The sequence below is a fragment of the Hypanus sabinus genome, chromosome 11 (genome assembly GCF_030144855.1).
Source record: "Hypanus sabinus isolate sHypSab1 chromosome 11, sHypSab1.hap1, whole genome shotgun sequence".
Taxonomy (NCBI): domain Eukaryota; kingdom Metazoa; phylum Chordata; class Chondrichthyes; order Myliobatiformes; family Dasyatidae; genus Hypanus; species Hypanus sabinus.
This window is the reverse complement of record NC_082716.1, coordinates 63976153-63999502: the sequence shown is the minus strand read 5'-3', so window position 1 is coordinate 63999502 and position 23350 is coordinate 63976153. Positions and strand designations below refer to the sequence as shown.

At 40.9% G+C, this 23350-nt stretch overlaps 1 protein-coding gene and 1 long non-coding RNA gene across 4 annotated transcripts in view; both read right to left on the bottom strand.

The window, feature by feature from the left end:
- The window catches only part of LOC132402034 (general transcription factor II-I repeat domain-containing protein 2A-like), a 37614-nt gene extending 35330 nt beyond the window's left edge, over positions 1-2284 (bottom strand). For all 3 annotated transcript variants that reach the window (XR_009514780.1, XM_059984515.1, XM_059984516.1), the window contains exon 1: positions 2145-2284. The gene's annotated coding sequence lies outside the window, so the exon portion shown is untranslated. The remainder of the gene's footprint in view (positions 1-2144) is intronic.
- A 1945-nt stretch (positions 2285-4229) lies between these two features.
- On the bottom strand, positions 4230-16612 carry LOC132402037 (uncharacterized). The gene is made up of 3 exons (XR_009514783.1): positions 14716-16612; positions 9605-10193; positions 4230-7788 (listed from the first exon to the last, which is right to left on the bottom strand). It is a non-coding gene; the product is annotated as an uncharacterized LOC132402037 (long non-coding RNA).
- Positions 16613-23350: the final 6738 nt, after the last annotated feature.

Here is a 23350-nt window from a genome sequence, read left to right as displayed (position 1 = left end):
TATCTTTCTTATGATCTGACACAATCAGCCTTGACGATGGTCCAGCTGTATTCTCAAGTTTCTCAGCATCTCAATCCATTTGAGTTGAGGGGAGGATTGGCAATAGTATGTAGAAGAGGGGCGAGGTGTAATGGTCATGGAAGCAGATGGTTACAAAATACAAAGAGAGAATTTAGCAAACTTCAATCGAAAGGATTTTTCAGCATTAACTTCAAAATGCAGTAAAGCTACAGAATTAGTATTTAAGAAAGTCGAACTCACCTCAATAATAAGCAAATGCTTAAAGAGGCTGGTCAAGGACTACATCTGCAGCTTGCTACCACCCACTCTGGACCCCCTACAATTCACCTACTGACACAACCGATTGACAGATGATGCAATAGCCACAGCTCTACACACCTGGAGAAAGGGGATGCTTATGCGAGAATGCTGTTCTTGGACTACAGTTCAGCATTCAACACCATAATTCCTCCAGGCTTGACAAGAAGCACAGAGACCTTGGCCTTCACCCTGCCTTATGCAGCTGGATCCTGGACTTTCCTGTCAGATCACTGGCAGAGCTCCCTCACCTCTGTCCCTCTGACCCTCAACACAGGTGCCCCTCAAGGCTGTGTCCTAAGCCCCCTCCTTTACTCTCTGTATATCCATGACTGTGTCATCACCCACAGCTCTAATGTACTGATTAAATTTGCTGACGATATTACTCTTATTACCCTAATCTCAAATAATAATGAGGCAGCCTACTGAGAAGAAGTCATCACCCTGACACAGTGGTGTCAAGAAAACAACCTCTCCCTCAATGTTGCAAAAACCAAGGAGCTGGTTGTGGATTACAGGAGGAATGGAGACGGCTAACCCCTATTGACATCGGCGGATCTGGGGTTGAGAGGGTGAACAGCTTTAAGTTCCTCGGCATCCACATCACCGAGGACCTCACGTGGTCTGTACATACCGGCTGTGTGGTGAGAAAGGCACAACAGCACCTCTTTCACCTCAGAAAGTTGAAGAAGTTTGGTACAGGCACCCAAATCCTACGAACTTTCTATAGGAGCACAATTGAGAGCATCCTGACTGGCTGCATCACTGCCTGGTATGGGAACTGTACTTCCCTCAATCGCAGGACTCTTCAGAGAGAGGTGTGGACAGCCCAGCGCATGTGAACTTCCCACTAATCAGGGCATTTACAAAGACAGGTATGTAAAAAAAGCTTGAAGGCTCATTGGGGACCCAAGTTACCCCAACTGCAAACTGTTTCAGCTGCTACCATCCGGGGAACGGTACTACAGCATGAAAGCCAGGACCAACAGGCTCTGGGACAGCTTCTTCCACCAGGCCATCAGACTGATTAATTCACACTGATACAACTGTATTTCTATGCTATATTGACTGCCCTGTTGTACATACTATTTATTATAAATTACTATAAATTGCATATTTAGACAGAGACATAACATAAAGGTTTTTACTCCTCACGTATATGAATGATGTGAGTAATAAAGTCAATTCAATATGAAGTTGCTATGTTAGCTTTAGTGATGAATGTGAAGAGGTCATTGTCCACTCTACACTTTAGATTCATGGCGTGGACTCGGGGCACAACCAAATTCACCTTTTGATAAGGTTTTCCAATGTTCTGATGCTAATTGCTCTCCCTAATGAACCGCTGGTAGCAAAATCACTTCTGTTTTGTAATCAAGGTGCCTCCAAACCTTACATATTGCATGATTTTAACATATTGCTGTTTAAACACACCCCCTTTAAATCTTTTTTATTCAAAATGATTTGCTAAAGATAACGAGACATGAAGGGACTATAAAACACAGGATGTCAGTATATATTAATTAGAACCTAAAGGTGTATTCGTTCTCATGAATGACATTTGCTGGGTTATTAATTTTAAAAAGACAATCTTTCTCTAGAATTTCCACAAGGACTAAAGCATTGTATACAAGTGTTAGTGATATTTCAAAATCATTGTAAATATGAAGTATCATAGCAACAGAAAAACTGATTATGTTAAGGGTGAGTCAGTTGTTACTGTGAAAGAGATGGATTTTAAAAGGAGTCACAATATTTTTGTGTGGCAATTAATCTCTCTTGATCTGATATGCAAACTGCCAGAGAGCTTTTCAAGGACTACTTACCACATCATGTATAGTGACCTTCGTGCTTTCCAGTAATTCAGTACAAGTGGGTGTGGGAATTTCACACATAATCTGTTTTCCAGATATTGCTAAAGAGGTCAGCTTGGAAGTAGAGCCACCTTGAAACTGGAAACTATCCAATAAAGGTAAAGCCTCTGGTTCAATCCAGCTGGACAGTTTCAAGCTCGTAATCAGGAATTAAGTTATAACAAATCCCTCTTCACATCGTCAATTAGACAAGCTGCCTCTTGTCATCAACATAAATGCAGGAATTCAGGTATTTAATTTATACTGCAGTCTCATTTTTCCCCAGAATTTTTGGGGTTTTACCTGCTATCAAGTCCAAGATCCAGTTCCTAATGTCGCTGTTTATTAATCCTTGTGAAATGTTCTGCTCACTAACAATTTCAGAACCTACCATCTTCTCAGGACATTAACAACTGAAATAACCCTTGACAATCATTTGCTTTGATGACTCCATAAAAAGACACTTATTTAAATCAAATCTCCATCTCATAACAATGATGTATTTTGTTCATAAGTATGGCATCTCCAAAGCTTGATGCATTTATTTGAAAGAATTGCAAGATTAATTAATTAGAACAATATAAGATTATATGTGTAGTTTGTTTTATAAGCATTCGGAGACAACATTTCTGTATTTAATCACTGATTAAGAAAAGAGATCTACTAAATTACATCAACTGGCTCAGAGTGAACAGTATAAACAAGGCTAACAGTTCAGCTCAGAGGAACCAAGTCGCCTGATCAAATATTCAATTTTATTATTTTTCTTACTACTAAATTAGATGAGGAAATTTTACTAATTAAACTAATGGTGAAATTCCCTCTCATTTATTCTGTCCTATATTTTCAAAAATGCTGCCATTATAAACTTACCTGAGGTTTTATGATATTTTTATGCGGCAGCTTTTGAATTGTTTTCCTAAATTATTTAATTTTATAATTAAAATCAAATTCTTACTTCTTTATGTTTTTGAAGGTTTTGACCCTTTTGCATGATTTTCTGCTCTTGTTACTTTGATCTCTATCTAAGTAAGATTTCATAAATACACCTGATATTTTGGTGACTTATGTGCATTTAAGTAATTACTATGGGTGAGCTGTTGACCGTATAATTGAACCAGGAACATAATTGGCCTGCTTGTACTGTTGCTACACAGCAGCTATGACCTGGGTTCACTCCTAACCTCAGATGCTGGCTGTCTAGAGTTTGCAACCCAAAGATGTTCTGATTGATTGCTTAACTTGTGGTTTTAATTGTACCTTGTGTGGATGGATGGAAAAAGAAGCTGACGGGAGGTGACCGGCATGTGAGAAGGAATCTCTTACAAGGAAATGGGGGAATGGGACTGATGGGAATACTCTGAGAGCCAGCATTGGCTCAATGTGTTGAGGGGCTTCCTTCTTCGTCAGTATATAATATAACCTAGACCCAGATTAACCCAGTGAATGATGTCTAGATCTGATAGGAGAGGTATTTCTGGCTCTTTTATCACCCAGATCAGACTGAACAAAATCTTGTGAAAATCTATTGAAGGACAAATTTTAGTTTTTATTAACAAATCCCCTTCCCCTGGTCAATTTTCCGATGGATTTCCCCAGGCAACGCAAACAAAATGGTGGAGGATCCAAGTGTGTTGCTCGGATTTCCGGCAGCTGCAGATTCTCTCTTGTTTTGGATTTCCCCAGGGCTCAGTAACAGGAACATGTCTTTTCTCATGATACCTCATATAGATGTACCAGCAGTTTTGGGTTCTTGGAGCATAATTTCCAGATTTGTGAATGACACAAAACTTGGGGTCATGGTGAACCATGAGGAGAATAGTGATAGACTTCTAGGAGACGTAGACAGGTGGGTGAAATGGGCAGTCATTTGGCATTGTAACTTAACATTGAAAATGTGAAATATTACATAGTGATATGAAAAAAAGGAGAAAAGGCATTATAAATTGGAGGATACAAGAACCCCCAGGTTATATGTATCTTGTTTATTGAAAGTGCTTAATTAAAAGTAGAACAGGGAACTGTTCACACTGGTGCAGCAGCTGGGAACTAGGAGATGTGTTTTTATTTATTCATTTATGGGATGTTGGCATCTCCAGCTGAGCCAGCATTTATGGCCCATCCCTAGATGTCCTTGAGAAGGTGGTGATGAGCTGCCTTCTTGAACCGCTGCTGTCCCTGAGGGACCCACGGTGCTGTTTGGGAGGGAATTCCATGATTTTGAAAGTGATCACTTTCCATGAAAGTGATTTGAAAAAGACTAAAAGGGACATTATGAATTTACATAGGAAGTGGTTGGTATCTGAAATTCAGTGACTGGGGTAATTGCAGGGACAATGTTGACCATTGCATTACAAAGGGAACAGATAAGTATTTGAAAAGAAAAAATGGGGATTGGATGGGAGAGAGTTGTACTACTCTCTTATAGAGCCTGTACAGATTATACAGATCAGTTGGCCTCCTTCTGTGCTATAACTATTCTGGGATTCTAAAAGGCTGCATATAACAACAATATTATATTCAATTAGAGAAGAAATAAATGGTAACCCTGTCAATCAAACAGTGACTGCATAGATAAAGATGACTGAATTTCATCTTATTAAGTTCGCTGTTATCTTCCCAACACTTGCTGCCTAATTAATAATAAGGTACCCAAGCATACCTCCCTCGTTTCATTTAATCCACAGCACATGATGGTCAGTGGAGGAATGCACAGACTATAGAATCATTATAAAGTAATTTTCTTAAATTTAATCCATCATTTGCAGCATAACACAATGAGGTGGCAATTGTTACTATTATTTTTAAACTTCAGATCAGAATAGATCCTTCTTCAACAAAGTCACTATGAATGAAAAGTATGCATGATAATCTAGTTGAAAGCAGAAAAGCGATCTCTTATACATAATCCAAAATACCTGAGTACAAAATCTACACTGTTGCTTCAGGACTCAGTGAGTATTTTATTGTCAAAAGTACAATTTTTTTGGACAAGGTTTCAAAATAAATACCTTGTCTGTTTATCTTGGCTACAAAGTTATTTAAAGAAGAGCAGTAGACCTCTCTGAGTAAAATGCCCAATTTAATTCTTAGACATTTTAGTTAAATATACAAATGTACTGGTCATTTATCTACTGTTTGTGAACCTTCCTCTGTGTAACTTGTCTTTATTATCCACTAGTTAAAAAAACTCGGGGCTTGAAAAAAGGTTCTATATATTTGCAAGTCTTTCATTCTTGTGGTTTATCATAATCTATTTGAATGGGAAAGATGTTGAAACTGAAATAGCTTTCATTCAAATTCTACATAAAGCAATTTATTTGAAAATTAATCAGGAAATGGAACGGAGTTAATTGCCCTAAGGTTGGACTTAATTACACCACCTCTGGTGTATGACTGCTGACTTAACAGAGGCCAGCTATCTAAACGCAGACTTGAACTGTAAAGCCTTCATGGCTCAATGTTGATTGCAAAACTCCTTTGCTCTTTGGAAGTTCTTTCATATGATTGACCGCTAATAGGTTCCCTTTCCAATAGCAATTTGTACCACATGCTCATACTGTGTTACTTGACAATTGCTCTAAATATAGACTGTACGTACTTCATGTTCCAGTTAATTGGTACCGCAAATTTAGGCTGGGTTTTTGAGTTGTTTAAATTCTGAGTCTGGAACGATCTGATCTGTTTGTTGAGATTGATTTGTGTTTTGCAATGAATAGACAAACTCATTGAGAGGTTATAGAGATACAATACACAAGTTACAGTTTACATTGTTTTGGTATGAGTGCTTATTTGAGACTGAATTTTAAACTTACTTTGCAAATCACCTTTCATGATGTCGGTGAAGAATTTGAAGTACTGCATTTGCTTAAAATGGATGCATAAAAATTTATTAATTCTTTCATTAGCAATTCATTTAGCCCTTAAAACTCATTAAGGACGCCATGTACCCGGCCAGCATGGTAGCGAATGATCATTCCCAAAGACAGCCAGTTGAACAAGAATAAGAATGGGTGACACACAGAAAATGCTGGAGGAACTCAACAAGTCAGGCAGCATCTAGGGAGGGAAATAAACCTCAATGTTTTGGGCAAAGACCCTTTATCAGGACTGGAAAAGAAGGGGGCAGCAGCCCAAATAAGGTGGTGGAGGGAGGGCAACGTTTGCAGGCTGATAAGTGACAGGTGAGACCAGATGAGGGGGGAAGGTGAGTGGGTGGGGGAGGGGAGATGAAGTGAGGAGCTGGGGGGGGGATATGTGGGAGAGATAAAAGGCTGAAGAAGGAATCTAACAGGAGAGTGGACCATGGGGGAAAGAGTTGAAGGAGGGGAGGAGAGGAAGGTGATGAGAAGGCAGACAGAATGAGGATTGGCAAAAGAGAGGGAGGGAGGAGAAATTACCAAGTTAGAATAAAGACTGGGTGGTCAGGATTGAGAGTGCTGCTTACAGCCATACTCAGTTTTACTATTCTCTTGCTGCAGAGATTGCCCAAGTGATCAAATACATCTGTGCACTCATTAGAAAGCTTTCTGAGGCACCCAACGTCTATTAAAAAGTTATTCTGAAAATTACCTGATTTAAAGCAAAACAGTATTATATTATTGTAGCTCGTGGACATTCCCAGAGAAGTATGTTGTTTGGATATTGTTGGGCTCTGATTTGGAGAGTGAGGGACATTTAAGGCTGGGAAGAGCAGCAACACTGTCAGGGCACAGAATGGAAGCTAAGGTGAGTTGGGGGTGGTGGAAGAGAAGGCAAAGAGGAGGTCAAGAAAGGTTCAGGACTTGCTGCGTGCTTCAAAATCTGGTCATCATGAGAGACCACCAATGATTTTGCCGAAAGGTTAAGTTCAGAAGCCACAAGAAGCTTGTGGAATAGGGAGGAGGTTGAGCTTGAAGCAGAGGATTGAAAAATAAATGAACTGGAGCTTCCAAGTTTACAGCTTTTCCTTCAAGGAACACAGGCTGCCATCCATTTGTGAAATGCTTTTGATTAATATCTCCATCATCAGGGTTTGAAGCAACTCTGTCATATATCTCACCTTCCTTGACTAAGAAAATGTCAAAAGGCATTAGTTATGTTCAGCCCTATCCCAATAGAATCAACAATTTCATCATAATTACACAATTATCGTGGCCTTGATGGAGCAAGAACAGTAAAACCAGTAGCTGTATTGTAGTGAACAACCTCAGTCATCAAGACATGTTCCATTGCTTGTCAGAACCGTACTCCACAGATTTGCCTGAGGTATGGTTTTCTGCAATCAGAATCAGATTTATTATCACTGACATATGACAAGAAATTTATTGTTCTGTGGCAGCAGTACAGCTCAAAGCCATAAAAATCTATAAATTACAAAACTGAATAAATAATAGAAAAAAAGGAACAATAAGGTAGTGTTCACAGACCATTCATAAATCCAGTGATAGAGGGGAAGAAACTGCTCATAACTGATTGAGTGTGGGTCTCTGGTCTCCTGTATCTCCTCACTGATGGTGGTAACGAGACGAGGGCATATCCTGGATTTGCAAAGAAGGATACTGCACCATCTCTTGAAAGTATCCTCGATGGCTGGAAGGGTGATGTAGCTGGCTAATCATTTATTCCTGCTCTTGCACTATAAAGAAGACAGGCAGTGAGTGAAAGAGGAAGGAGAAAATGGTACCAGACTCATAGACTGCAGTGTAGACAAGAGGACAAAAATTGTATGGCTAGGAGCGGTGACTTTGATTTGTTAAAGTAATTACTAATATCACATGACTGCAATAGAACCAAAATCAGGGAAATTAATCAGGAAATCAGGGAAATTAATCAGGAAATCAATTACTGATTGCCAGTATGTGTCATACCAAGTTTATGTTCTTGTTCAAGGTGAAAGTGACTGTTGTACAGGTATTCATAAACACAAGAGATTCTGCAGGTGTTGGAGATCCAAAGCAACACATACAAAATGGTGGAGGAACTCAGCAGGTCAGGCAGCAGCTATGGAAATGAATAAACAGTTGACGTTTTGGGCCCAGACCCTTCCCCAGGACTGGAAAGGAAGGAGGAAGATGCCAGAATGAAAAGCTGGGGGGAGAGTGAGGAGAACAGCCAGACAGGAGACTATGTGGCCTGCTGCTGTGCCCAGAGAATGTTACTGAGGTTTTCTGTGTTTTGGATTGGGATATTGATATGGATTTTGGACTATGGACATTTTTAAGTTTTATAGATATTTTATATTCTGTGTTTTCCACCCACTTTTTCTAATTTTTATGGTGCAGGGAGAGGGAATTGGTGTTCCCATTCTGTTTTTGTTCATTTCTTGTGTGGGGGTGGGGGAATGGGGGGGTTGATTATTGTGTTACCATTTTTTTTCTTGGTTTCTTTGCAATTGGGAGACGACGAATCTCAGAGTTGTACACTTTGATAATAAGTGAACCTTTGCATCTTTTGAGGTGATTGGTGAGGGGTGAGGGAAAGGAAAAGCAAGGGGGGAGGTGATAGTCAAGTGAGTATTTGATTAAAAAGGGAGATAAAAATGTAAGCAGAATATTCAAGTTGATATTGTAGAACTACTTAGAAGCTCAGTGGTTTGAGATGAAATTAAATGTCAAATAGGTTTATCTAAATCACGTGTGAAACAAACATGAACACACTGTAACCCTTCGACAGATCAAAATCTTTTGCTGCAAACTATGGCTCACCTTATAAAATTAACAAAAGTTCCATTGATGTTAAAATGATTGTCAAGAAAAATCATTATAAGCTTTGTAAATTAACCTCTATTAAGTTTCAAAACATTGACTATTACTCTTGCGCAAGGGTGAGATATGGTCCTAACGCACAGAGGAGATGTTCTTAAAGACCCTTAAGAACAAATAGTTTTCCCACCAACTCTTGAGAGGCCCTGGCCCATGACCACTCAGAATGGAGAAGAAACATTTATATCCATGTAACACTCTGGGTAAGGTTTCACTGCTAATGTTATGGTTTTTCTGTAGAAGCAGTGTTTGGGTTAAGAATAGAGATAACGGGGGCTTTGGAATGTGCGCTGTCCAATGGAGGGAGTGTTTTTTTCTTGTTGTGTGTCTGAGACCAAGCTGATCGGGGTCTTTTGCTTGGTGGAAGATGAAGAGAGAAGATGCCTAAAAGGAAGGGTTGTAGACACCAGAAAGGAGTGGACTTGGAATGGGGCCAGGAGTTGATGGAGCCCAGGGAAATCGATGGAGGACCAGCGGAAGGGAAACCGTGAGCTCCAACTTGTGCACGTTAGACGGTTTCGTCAAAACAGGCCCTTTTCTTTTTGTTTAACTTTACTGACCCTTTAATTAAATGAAGAATTATAAAGGTAAATTGTTTAATTGCATATGGTGTACTGCCTGTTACTTCGTGCTACTGATTTGTAACAGGGTAACACGTCACGCAGCATCCACACAACCAGATTTTTGCACCTCAATCTCATGCGCTTAGTGGGGCCAGAGATCGTCTTCAGCAGCCTTGCTTCATGTTCCTCCAAGGTGGACCCAAACACTATGAGGTCATCCAGATACACCAATACTTCAAGCAAGTTCATATCCCCCATTATTTTCTCTATGACCCGCTGGAAGGTTGCAGGGGCTCCTGATATGCTCTGGAGCATCCTTTCAAACTGGAAGAATCCCAGTGGACATATAAATGCCATCTTCTCTTTGACAGCCTCGCTCATGGCGATCTGGTAATATCCACTCCTCAAGTCCAGCACACTGAACCACTTCTCACCACTCAGACAGGCCAGCGCATATTCGATCCGTGGGACTGTTTACTGGTCAGGGTCGGTACTCCTGTTCAGAGTCCTGAAGTCCACACAGATCCGTACCTTCCCATTTTTCTTCCTGGCCACTACTATTGGGGAATGCATAGTGGCTTCTAGACTCAGTGATGATCACAGCTTCCTTCAACTTACACAAATGCTGCTGAACGTCTTCTAACTCTGAAAGGGCCAGTTGCCGTGACCTGTCTCGGAACGGGGTGTCCTCGGTCACCCAGATAGTGTGACGAGTGCTGTTGGAACAATGCATATCAAACTTGTCAGTGGAAAAGACACCTTCCAGTTTCAACATCTTCTCCACCAACCTTCTCTTCCAACCCGAAGGTACATAGGAGTCCCCAGAATTGAATGACTCAGTGGTCAACTTTCCCCCTTTGTGTGTATGGATTTCCTGTCAATAGAGCCAGATGCCAGCAACGTGACGAATGTCTTAGTCATCACGGATCACTACACCAGATATGTGCAAGCTTTCCCTACCCAAGGATCAGAGGGCATCCGTGGTGGCCGAAGTGTTATGGCAGAAGTATTTCATTTATTACACCTCCCCAGGTGGATACATAGTGACCAGGGACGGGATTTCGAGAGTAGGCTCATCCATGCGTTACTGAGCATGCTCAGAGTCGAGAGGTTGAGGACTACTCCTTATCACCCATGGGGTGATCCCTATCCCGAGAGGTTTAAATGGAACTTGCCGGACACGCTCGGAACCTTGGACATCAGCAAGAGGAACAAGTAAAGGCAACAGGTCGGACATCTGGTCCACTGTACACAAAACGAAGCTACCAGGTACTCGCCATATTATCTGATGTCTGGGCGTGAGGTGAAGTTGCCCATCAACCTTTGTTTTGGGACTGGCAAGGAAGATCTACCACCGAAGATTTATCTGAAGTATGTGTCTGATATGAGAAGGGAGCTGAAGAAGGCTGATGAATCAGCTGAAATCGCAGCTGCCAAGCAGAATGAAGGAAGTAAGAGGTTCCCCCGGGAGACCGAGTCCACATAAAAATTTGGGACTACATGGGAAGCAGAAGTTGGCTGGCCGTTGGGCAGCTACGCCCTATGTAGTGGAGAGTCAGATGCCAAACGTACCACTTTTCTAGGTAAAACCATAGGATGGGAATGGGCCTGTCAAGATTTTCCATTGGAACCACCTTCTGCCACAGGGACAAGTGGTGCGGCTTGACCCAGAGACTGATCTGGAGGACTCTGCAGCGACACAGGGCGACTGAAGGACCAACAGCAGGAGAGAGTAGACTGGCCCCTGCCTCTGAATGGGATACTGATTCAGAGGATGAGGAAATGGGGGTGTGGCATACGCTGCCTTTTGCTAACTCCCTACTGATTGAAGAAGAGATTCCTAACCCTTCTCATGCTGAGTCAGGTGAAATCGGGGGTGTCTATCTGTGGACAGCCTGGGTTTCAGTGGGACCCTCAAGGGATGAAGTGGGGTTCAGCCAAGGGACAGACGGGTCCGAGTTGCAGGAGGGCATGAGTGATAGACTGGTTGGAACATGAAGAAGTAGATGAGGGGTATGGAGGTCTCATGGAATCAGGAAACCACCAGATAGGCTGGCGTATATAGCACCTGGGGAACAGAATGTGGCCCCTACTGCTTTGGGGAGCTATGTCACTGCCTTTTACACCTGGGTTGGACTTTGTGCTTGGCATGAAGGGTTAGCAAATTATCTCAATGTCATGAGGACATGACTAATTTTGGTGGGGGGGGGGGGAGAGTGTAATATCCTGGGAAAGGTTTCATTGCTAATGTAATGGTCTTTCTGTTTGGGTTATGGCTAGAGATAATGGGGGCTTTGGAATGTGGCCGTCCAATGGAGGGAGTGTTTTATCGTGTTGTGTGCCTGAGACCGAGGTGATCGGGGTCTTTGGGGAAGATGGGGAGAGAAGATGCCGGAAAAGAGTGGACTTGGAGTAGGGCTGGAAGTCGACAAAGCCCAGGGAAATCGATGGAGGGCCAGCAGAAGGGAAACTCCAACATGTACATCAGACTGTTTCATTAAAATGGGCCCTTTTCTTTCTGTTGTACTTTACTAATCCTTTAGTCAAATTAAGAATGATAAAGCTAATTAATTTAATTGCATATAGTGTACTGTCTGTTACTTTGTGGTTCCAATTTGTAATCATGCCGCATCCACGCAAACAGGAGGTTTTGCACCTCAATCTCATATGTTTGGTGGGGCCACAGATCATCTTCCCTAGACTTACACAGCCGACAGAACCCCAGGGTTACATCCATATACAACGAATCTCAATGAAAGGAGCACATCATATTCTTCACTCATCTACCCTTTTAAGCAACTGTTGCCTTGCCCATGGCACTGTCTACACTTTCCATTTGGACTATCATCAGAATTTTACTGGGGGAAATTCTTCCATGATCCTTTATCTTTGCACCTTACTACTGCCAGAAAACAACATATTTCATGTTATACTCGTATGTCAGTGATAATAAATGTGATTCCCAAAGGGCTGGCAAAGGGTAAAATGGATATAGTAATTGTATGAAATACACTAGGGGATAGGGAAGTGTTAAATATTGCTCCACTTTTTCATTTTAAGTTCCTACAATAAAAATGTTTTTATAGGTTCTGAAATGTAAGAAAATATTTTACAGCTTATTGAGGTGATTGAGTTCAAGCTTGTTATCTATTGTTTTTTTTTACTGTGCAAATCATTTGTAAGCAATGAGTGCTTTTCAGCTTGGGTCTTGTGCCTGTCCTTGGAGTTAATAAGTAAAAGGATAAATGGTTATTGCTCAATCCTGATCATGCCGGTCTGGAGCTGTGTGATAAACTGGTTCTGGCTGTGACAGTCAGCACGTTTTCCACAAGGTAGAGTTCCAACTTTCAGCATTTTGTCGTAGGATGTTGAAATTTTATTTTTTAACCAACACAAGAAAATCTGCTGATGTTGGAAATCCAAAGTAACACACACGCAATGCTGAAGGAACTCAGCAGGTTGGGTGGTATCTATGGAAAACAGTAAAAGGTCAACATTAAGGGCTGAGACCCTTCATCGACACTGGAATAGAAGGGGAGTAGTCAGAGTAAGAAGATGGGGGTGGGGTGGGAGGGGAGGAAGAAGTAGAAGGTGGCAGTTGATAGTTGAAACTGGGAGAGTGAGTGAGAGAGGGGTGAAGTAAAGAGCTGGGAATTCAATTGGTGAAAGAGATAAAGGGCTGGCAAAAGGGGATTCTGATAGGAGTGGAAGAAAGGGAAGGGGAAGGTGTATCAGAGGGAGCTAATGGACAGGTAAGAAGATGCCTGGATTGGGGAACATGCCTTATGAGAATAGGTTGAGTGAACTCGGACTTTTTTCCTTGGAGCAACGGAGAATGAGAGGTGACCTGATAGAGGTGTATAAGATGATGAGAGGCATTGATTGTGTAGGTACTGAGGAGATATCAGGGGTAAGTTTTTTTATGCAGAGAGTGGTGAGTACGTGGAATGGGCTGCTGGCGATGGTGGTGAAGGCAGATATGATAGGATCTTTTAAGAAACTCCTGGACAGGTATATGGAGCTCAGAAAAATAGAGGGCTATTGGTAACCGTAGGTAATTTCTCAGGTAAGGACATGTTCAGCAGAGTTTTGTGGGCTGAAGGGCCTATATTGTGCTGTAGGTTTTCTATGTTTCTGTAAGGTGAGAGAGGGAGACAGGAATGGTAAAGAGTGAAAGTTGGGTGGACAGTCACTGGAAGTTAGAGAAATTAATGTTCATGCCATCAGGTTGGAGGCTACTCAGACAGAATATAAGGTGTTGATCCTCCAACCTGAGTGCTGTCTCATCGTGGCAGTAGAGGAGGCCATGGACTGAGGTACTAGAATAGGAGTGGGAAGTAGAACTGAAATGGGTGGCTATCAAGAGATCTTGCTTTTTTCTGGTGGATGGAGAAAAGGCAGTTTAATTTTTTTTAATAATTTTTTAAATTTAATTTTCAAATGGTTACAGAAGGAAAAAAAATTATCAACCCTTCCCCCCTCCCCTTAAACCCTCCCCCCTAACATATCCCTGTAGAAAGAGAAAAAAAAAGAAAGAAAGAAAGAATGCCTGGATATCGGAAGATCCCCACATGCTCCATGGAGTTCATAATAGCTTTAGTATATATATTTCTTTCTTTCCCCAAATAACCAATAACCAATCGTAACACCTATATATTTAATCCTGTCTTTTGTAAATAAGGGTGCCAAATTTTCAGAAATATTTCATATTTATCTCTTAAATTATAAATAATTTTTTTCAAATGGAATGCAGCTAAAAGCTATATCTATTTTCAATTTCTTAATGTATGTTAAAATTATTTTTCTTTTCACCAGTCCATTAAGCCCATTAACATTAAAACTTAAAGAATTCAGTGAAATAGTCATTATTTTTAACAGGGTTACTCCAGTCTATAGTAATACCTAACTTTTCAACTTTCGTAGTACCTTGGGGAATCTTTTTAAAATTCTCCGTGTTGCTATGTGTCTCCCCCCTGATTGTCCAGGCAAAGAAAGCAAGATTAAAGAAAAATAGATTATAAAGAAAAAAAACAAAATACCCCCTACTAATGTTGTGAATAAAAAAAACACAACATTACCCCTTCTGTTGTATGGGTCATGGCAATCACCATGATTACACACGTGAATCCCGTAGCAATCGATCCAAAGTTCCCCCAGCTTCCAGTAACATAAAAAAGTATATATAAGAGAAGAAAAAATAATATCACTACTCTCGATTAATATTTCTCAAATTTTTACCTTTCTCCCCCTGTATCATATAATTAAGAATATATTTAAATATTCTTCTGTCCTTAAACATCCATCAACTCCATTCACTGTCCCTGTCTTCATCTTTAATCCGTTTCACTTTTAAATCTTTGGCTGTGGTTAGCGAATATTTAGGAGTTCTTGTGCAAATTCTTCTGCACCCTGATAATCAGTAAAAGATTTTCTTTTTCCGTCATCCAAAAAAATTATCAGGGTTGCCAGGTGGCGCAATATAAATTTATAACCCTTTTCCCATAAAACTTTTTTCGCTGGGTTAAGTTCCTTCTTTCTCTTCAAAAGGTCATAACTCATATCAGGATAGAAAAGAACTGTTTTCCCTTCTATCATCAATGGCCCGTTTCTCTTTCTGGCACGTTGGGCAGCCGCCTTCAAGATCTTTTCTTTATCTTGATATCTTAAGCATTTTATCAAGATTGATCGTGGGTTTTGATCAACTTGAGGTCTTGATCTTAAGGCTCTGTGATCCCTTTCAATTTCAATTAACTGGGTTCCTTCTTCCATTTCCAAAATTTTCGGAATCCATTTTTGAAAAAAATTTATTGGATCCTCTCCCTCTATACCTTCTTTAAGTTCAACAATCTTAATATTATTTCGTCTGCTAAAATTTTCAAGTACATCCATTTTTTCCAACAACCATTTTCTTTCTGATGTCCAGGCAGAAATATTATCTTCCATTTTATTCACTCTATCAATGGTGTCTCCCATTGTTTCTTCCAAGTTTTTAATTTTCTTGTCCATTTTATCCTGTCTTTTCATCATTTTATCAAACATAATCTTCATATTTTAATATCTTTTTTATTACTTTTAATGCTTTTAATTCATGCATTATTTGCACCAAAGATTTTTTTATGTCTCCAATATCACCTCCAGCCTCTTCCTGTTGCCCTTCTTTGTTTGTCTCTTCATCTTCATCTGATTTATCCAGAGAATCTGATTCCACCTCATATTCACTTTCACTTTCAGTACTGATCATAGCTAGGATTTGTCGTTTGGGTTGCTCGTGTTCGCACATGCCCCTTCCTTCACACATACGCAATTCCTATTGCTCTTTTTTTTTGGGAAACAGTTGATGTTGCCACAGTTTCCTGTTCTGTATCGCCGAAGGTAAAATGCACTTGAGACCGAGGCTCTTTCATGGCAGCCGGCCTTGATTCTTTTCCATCTTGTGTTGTCTTCAAAGTAGTAGTTTTCTTCTGCTTCTGTTTAGGAGACAATCTTAAGACAATCCTGAGTAGCTTATAAGTAATTTTTAAAAAGTATTTACTAATTTTTCTTCACTTAAACATTATCTTACTGGTTTTTTACAGGAGAGCTGGATTTCCACGTCTCGATCCTACATCATCACATGGCAATTTTTTAAAGTTACTTTTTAAATGACCATACCAGTGTTTACTGTGATGTAACAATACAGGGTTGTTGTGAATAGGATTGATGAATAAAAAGGGTTTAGCAAATGATTGTTGGTCCAAATTACTTCACAAAACAGTAACTTCACAGAACAGTAACTTTGAAATTTTTATCCTTTTAATATAATGTGGCTTTTAAATAGACACATACAGATAACAGAGAAGAATAGACTGCTTGGCCCCCTCGAACCTGGTCGGCCATTTCACAAGAACATGGCTAATCTGATTGTAACCTTGACCCTAAATCCCCATCTATCCCCTTGCTTACCATGTGTCTATCTGCTTCTGCCTTAAGAGCATTCTATGATACCATTTCTCATGCTGCTCGAGAACAAGGGATCCTCCAAAAGAAAATTGCATTTTTCCACCTTAAATAGGCAACCCTGTATTTTTAAACAGTGACCTCTTGTTTTATGTCCTCTCTACATCTGTCTTGTGGAGAACCTTCAGGATTGTTTATATTTTCATCAAATATCCCTTAAATTTCCAAACTCCAACAGATAAAAGCTTATTTTGCAAAATACTTTTTCATAAGATAACCTGCACTTTCTTGGTGTGAGTCTAATAATTCTTGCTTGACTTGCTTCCAACACATTGATGCCTTTCATTGCATGATGGGACGATGTTGTACAACGTACCTAAGATGCAGTCTCACCAAGCCCCTACAATACCAATGTACTCTCAGTGGCCACTTTATTAGGTACATCTGTACGCTTGCTCATTAAGGGAAATGTCTAATCAGCCAGTCATGTGGCAGCAACTCAATGCATAAAAGCATGCAGACATGATCAAGAGAGCCTGTTGTTGTTCAAATCAGAATGGGGAGGAAATGTGATCTAAGTGACTTTGACCATGGAATGGGGCTTGACGGCATGGGTTGAGTGTCTTAGAAACAGCTGATCTCCTAAAAAATCCAGTGAATGGCAGTTCTGTTGGCAAAAATGCCTTGTTAATGAGAGAGGTCAATGGCCAGACTGGTTCAAGGTGACAGGAAAGCAACAGAATCTCCAATAACCACATGTTACAAAGTGGTGTGCAGAAGAGCATCTATGAAATCACACACATCGAACCTTGAAGTGGGTGGGCTACAGCAGCAAGAAAACACACTGGATTCCACTCAGTAAATTGGCCACTGAGTGTGTTAGCTCCCATCTTTTGTATTCAACACACAGAGTATTTTGTTAATATATTCATTTACCTGTTGCAGCTGCATACAAGCCTTTTGCAAACCATGGATGAGGGCACCCAGATCTATCAGTGATGCAGAGCTCTCCACCCTTTATCTAGAGAATGTGCTTTTCATATTTTTCTTTCTCACCTTAGTCCACATTCTGGGAAAGAAAATCAGTGATTTAGATGGATGCTGTTAAAGAAATGGTATTAATTTAGCCCTGGGTTACTGCTTTTGAGCCAGACTGATGGCGTGAGTTTTGAGTTAGTTTGGGAGTTTAGTTGGTGGCCATGTTGACCTAGCGTTTATTTTTTCCCTTTTGCTCCGTACAGTTCTTATTAAAACTCAGTGAATTCTTCATTCCAGGAATGTGTCTCTCCCTCTGCACCTGGGCCATCACTGAACTCCTGACAATCTTTACTACTTACCTTTCATTTCTGTATTTATGGCATTAGCAATTGTAGCAATCTTAGCTTCGTTGCCTTTGTCGAATCATTTAATTAGAAGTTGATGCCAAATGCCATCTGGAAATCTTGGTAGAGTACATCTACCAGTTCCACTTTTCCATACCAATAATAGTACTAATATAATTGTTAGAACACAGCCCTATGCCTTCTTGTCTTTTATCATTCTCCCTTTCTAAATAAAGTTACATTTACTATTTTCCAATCTAATGGGAACTTTTCTGAATCTAAGAAACAAAAGAAAATTAAGCCAAGGCATCAATGATCTCACAAGCTGCTCCTTTTAAGACACACAGATGAAATTCATTGGAATGTGAGTCTATTTCAATCCACGGCTCCAACAATTTTCTCCTTATCACTTTCTTGGTGATTGGTATTTAGTAATTGTTTTATTGCTGTTGTATCTTCCATGAATCTTGACCACAATTTACATACTGCCAAAAGCTGCCAATATTCAGGCACTCAAAATTTTGAATACTGCTATCAGCAAACTAGAAACAGCCCACATCATTTCATTTCAAATCATAGTCGATGTCTTCAGTCAGCTTTGTCTGAGGAAATCTCTGCCCAATGACCATTAGCATATAACCCGTAGCAGCAGAAATCCCAACACACTCGACCACTGTTATACAATGATAAGGAATGCCTACTGTTCCATGCCTAGATCTTATTTCAGGACATCTGATCACGTGGCTGTCCTCCTCCTACTTTCATACATGCTGAGGCTAGAGTAAGGCTCCAGAAGGAAGGGCAATGAAGAGGTGGCCATAGGAGGCAGAAGAATGGCTATGGGATTTCTTTGAGTCAGTGGACAGGGCCATGTTCAAGGATCTGAATGAATGCACCTCAGTTGTCACAGACTTTATTAAAAAAGTCATAGATGAGTATGTCCCCACAAAATCAACCAGTGTCTTCCCCAACCAGAAGCCCTGGATGAAACATGGATCCAGAATGTGCTGAGGACCAGATCAGAGGCATTCGGGTCTGGCAACCAAGTAAGACACAAGAGGTCCAAGTACAATCTCCAGAAAGCCACCTCACAGGCGAAGTGGCAATTCCAGTCCAAACTTGAATCACTGAAGGATGCTAAACAGCTGCAGCAGGGATTGAATACTATTACCTCTTACAAAGTGTAATCAAGCGACATAGGTAATGACAAAGCATCACTCTAAAATGAACTCAATGTCTTTTATGCTTGCTTTGACCATCAGAACGTGCAGGAAACTTCAGAAACACCCATGGCCCCTGATGACCTTGTGATTTCCGTGCCTGAGAGCAGAGGTGACAACAGGACACTACTTCCAGATGAGCTCAATGCCTTCTGTGCTCATTTTAACCATCAAAACATGGAGGAGGCTTCGTGAAATCCCACAATCCTTGACCCTGTGATTTTAGTCTCTGAGTCTGATGTAAGAACATCCTTCAGGAGGGTGAACCCAGAGAAAGCATCTGGCCCAGATGGTGCACCCGTCCCCGTCTGAGTTCTAAAGACCTGTGCTGATCAACTGACTGGAGGGTTCGCCAATACATTTAGCCTCTTGCTTCAGCAGTCTGAAGCACCCAACTGCTTCAAGCAGCCTTCAGTTATACCAGTGTCAAAGAAGAACATGGCAACCTGCCTCAATGACTATCATCCAGTAGCACTTACACCCTCTGTGATGTAGTGCTTTGAGAGGCTAGTGATAACGCATATCAACTCCTGCCTGAGAAGTGATTTGAATCCATTCCATTTTGCCTTCTGGACCAACGGGTCCATAGCAGATGCCATCTCCTTGGAACATCTAGACAGTAAAGATGCTTACATCAGGATGCTCTTTACCAACTACAGTTCGGATTCAATACTATCTTCCCTTCAAAACTAATCAATAAATTTCAAGATGGCCTTTAATACCTCCTTGTGCAATTGGATCCATTGTTTCCTCACTTGCAGACCCCAGTCAGTTCAGATGGGCAACAACATCTCCTCCGCAGTCACCATCAGCACCATTGCATTACAGGGTCATGTGCTTAGCCCCCTGCTCTACTCACTTTACACTTATGACTGTGAGGCTAAGCACAGCTGCACTGCCATATTTAAATTTGCTGACAGTAACACGGTTGTTGGCTGAATAGGAGGGAGATTGAAAATCTGGCTGAGTGGTACCACAACAACAACCTCACACTCACTCATCAAGCCCTTGCAGCTGATTATTGACTTCAGGAGGAGGACTCTGGAAGTCCATGAACCAGTCCTCATCAGGGGCTCAGAGGTGGAGAGGGTCAGCAACTTTAAATTCCTCGGTTTTATCACTGCAGAGGGCCTGTCCCGGGCCCAGAATGTTTTATGTTTTTATATTCTGTGTTTTTGCATGTTCTTTCTTATAGCCATTTGTGCAATTTGTTATTTTTGCATGAGGTGTGGTTTGATGCTTTTGTTGCCGTTCAGATAATTTGTTTTTTTGTGTGAAGTGGGGTTTGATGCTCTTGTTGCTGTTTGCGTGATTTTTTTGTGTGAGGTGGGATTTGATGTTCTCGTTTCCATTTGCGTGAATTTTTTTTGTGCATGGGTGGGGGTAGTTGATACTTTTCTTTGAACAGCTCCTTAGTTTACTTTGTTACATGGCTGTCTGGTGAAGCCGGATCTCGGAGTTGTATTTGCAGTGCATACTTTGCTTATAAATGTACTTTGATCCTTAAGTGCAAATAAGCACAGCAACACCTCAGCTTCCTGAAGCTTGCAAACATTCAACATCACATCCAAACTTTATCAGACTTGTATAGATGGTGGAGAGTATGTCAACTGGTTGCATCACGGCCTGGCATTGAAACACCAAGGTGCTTGAATGTAAAAATCCTACAAAAGGAATCATTATGCCCTAGTGCATCATGGGTATAGCCCTTCCCACTATCGGCATCCATTATCAAGGCTCTCTTTGAAGGACTCTTCATCTTATGCTCTTGATATTTATTGCTTATTTATTTAATATTTTTTTCTTTTGTATTTGCACAGTTTATTGTCTTTTGCACATTGGTTGTTGACTTTGATAATAAATTTACTTTAAACTTTATTGTTGGCACAAGTACAAAAGTGTAGTGAAAGTGTCCCTATTTCTGAGGAAGTGGGGATGCTGTTTCTCTTTAATTTTCCCAAGATATCTACATGGTGGGACCAGCCCAAGCCATTCCTGATGTTTACACAAAGGAACTTGAAGCTCACATTCATCTCCACCTCAGCACAATTAATACATATATGCTCTTGCCCCACTTCTTGCTAACACTTAGGGAAAGGTTGTTGATTTGACACAATGCCATCAGATTAGATTAGATTTATTTATTAATCACATTTACATCAAAACATTAGTGGAATGTGTAATTTGCATTAACAACCAACATAATCAGAGGGTAGTGCTAAGGGTTGCCCTCAAGGCTTGTCACTTTATCCTCTTCCTGTACTCCATCCTCTTGTTGTTTAAGCTTTGGTGTATTAAGGTGGTGTCATCTGCCAGTTTTGAGGATAATTGTGGAGGAGGTGTTGCTGGCTATCCTTACTGATTGGGGCATGTTGGTCAGGAACTCAAGGATTCAGTTGCAGAGGAGTTTGCTGTGTCCTAGCTTTAGGAGCTTGAAGATGAATTTGTTTGGAATTATGGTATTGAATGCAGAGCTATAGTCAATAAATAGGAGTCTGGTGTTATCCGGGTGTCTTTGTTATCCAGATGTCCCAGAGACGAGTGTAGGGTTAAGGAGATGGTGTCCCCTTCAGATCTATCTTGGAGGTAGGTGCATTGCAATGGGACAAGTTTGTCTGGGAGGTCAGAGTAAATATGTGCCATAGCCAGCCTCTTAGCAAGTTACCTTACTATTTTTTTGACACCAGGATGATAGTGGTCTTCTTAAAGTAGGTGAGAACTTCATATTGAGGTCAGGAGAGGCTGAAGATGTTTGTGAGTACCTCCTCCAACTGCACTGCACAGGACCCAAGGACACACTGGGGTCACCATCAGGGTCAGTTGCTATCCATGGGATTATTCTCAAGACAGCTAATCTGATGTCTATGGCAGTGACTATGGGTACAGGTGCTTCAGAAGCTCTGGGGCAGGTGGTGTCATTTCATTGACATTCTGTTTGAAACATGCATCAAATTCGTTGAGCTCATCAGGGAGGGATGAGTTGTTGCAATCAATGCTGCTTGACGTAGTTTCATTTTGATGTAATTTTCTTGAGTTCCTCTCCCCCTTCCAATTCCCAGTTTCCTTTTGAGTTTGTAGTTTAAAATCAATTCTGGTGCAGTTTCCTTAAATCTGCTTCATGTTTTGCCTTAATTACTTGACTGAATTTTTCACTCTGCTGATCATTCTTACTCTCCCTTGAGAGTATTCATTACCCAATATTTTTCTGGTCTGATTCTTTGGAACACTACTTGTGATCAAGAGTAGAGCCAGCTCTAAATGATGCGGATCATAGTGTTGGGCTTATATCTTAAGTACCTATGAACCTTTCAGATAAAATACATGTTCATTGAAGTGGATAATCTCAGGCCTGATGAATGGAATCCTGTCCATTTTGGGAAAATATTGTCAGTAGCATTCTTTGCAGACAAGCAAGAAAAGGTCCATGTACTCCTTGGAAGAGCATGTCCTGCATCACCAAACCTGACAAATACTTCGCTTCCCACAGCCTAGTTCTTTGAATGTCTTTTGGTAGCCTGAGGAAAAAAGTGCTTGATGATCAAGGTTCAGACCTGGCACAAAGCCCATGGTCGACCAGGCAGCAGAGATCCATGTCCTTTTAAAAGGCATGGAAGCACAGTGAAACGTTTTATAGTGCTAGCGATCAGGGTTCAATTCCTGACTTTAACTGTAAGGAGTTTTGTACCATCTCCTCGTGGCTGCATGAGTTTCCTCCCATGCTCCAAAGATGTATAGGTTAGGGTCAGCAAGTTTTGGACATGAAGCATAGCAACACTTGCAGGTTGCCCAAAGCACATCCTCTGCCTGTGTTGGCCATTGATACAAACAATGCATTTTACAGTAGTTTGAAGTACATGTGACAAAAACAGCTAATCTTGAAACTTTACATCTGAAATCTGGCCTGCTTCCAAGACAGTGAAAAGGCTGTTATGCACTTCTCCAAATTCACAGGAGGATAAGTGAACCAATATTTATATCCTCCCTGAGGCCAACATCCTCAGTCGTGTCACAGAGACATCCGACCAACTGAGGTTCTGGTAGCACTCAGCAGGCTATGCTGGGCGGGCTCTGACACTTACATACCTGACAGCAGCCATCCAAAACCAATGCTGTGAAATGGGAAGAGATAATGGGGCAGACAGAGGAACAGAAGCAAGGGTGTACTCAGTGTCTCATTCAAAGAATACAACATCCCTACTGACTCTTGGGAAGTTCGAAAGTGGAAAGGGGTGGTAGGCAAAGGCCCTGTCTATATGGTGAAAGGAACGTTACATCTCTCATACCATTCTCCTGCCCCATCTGTGGAAACTCACCCGCATTAGCTGACTGGTCACCTGAGAACATTCAAACTGAAGTAACCAGAATCCCAAGAAACTGCTAAAGAAGAAAGAAGGG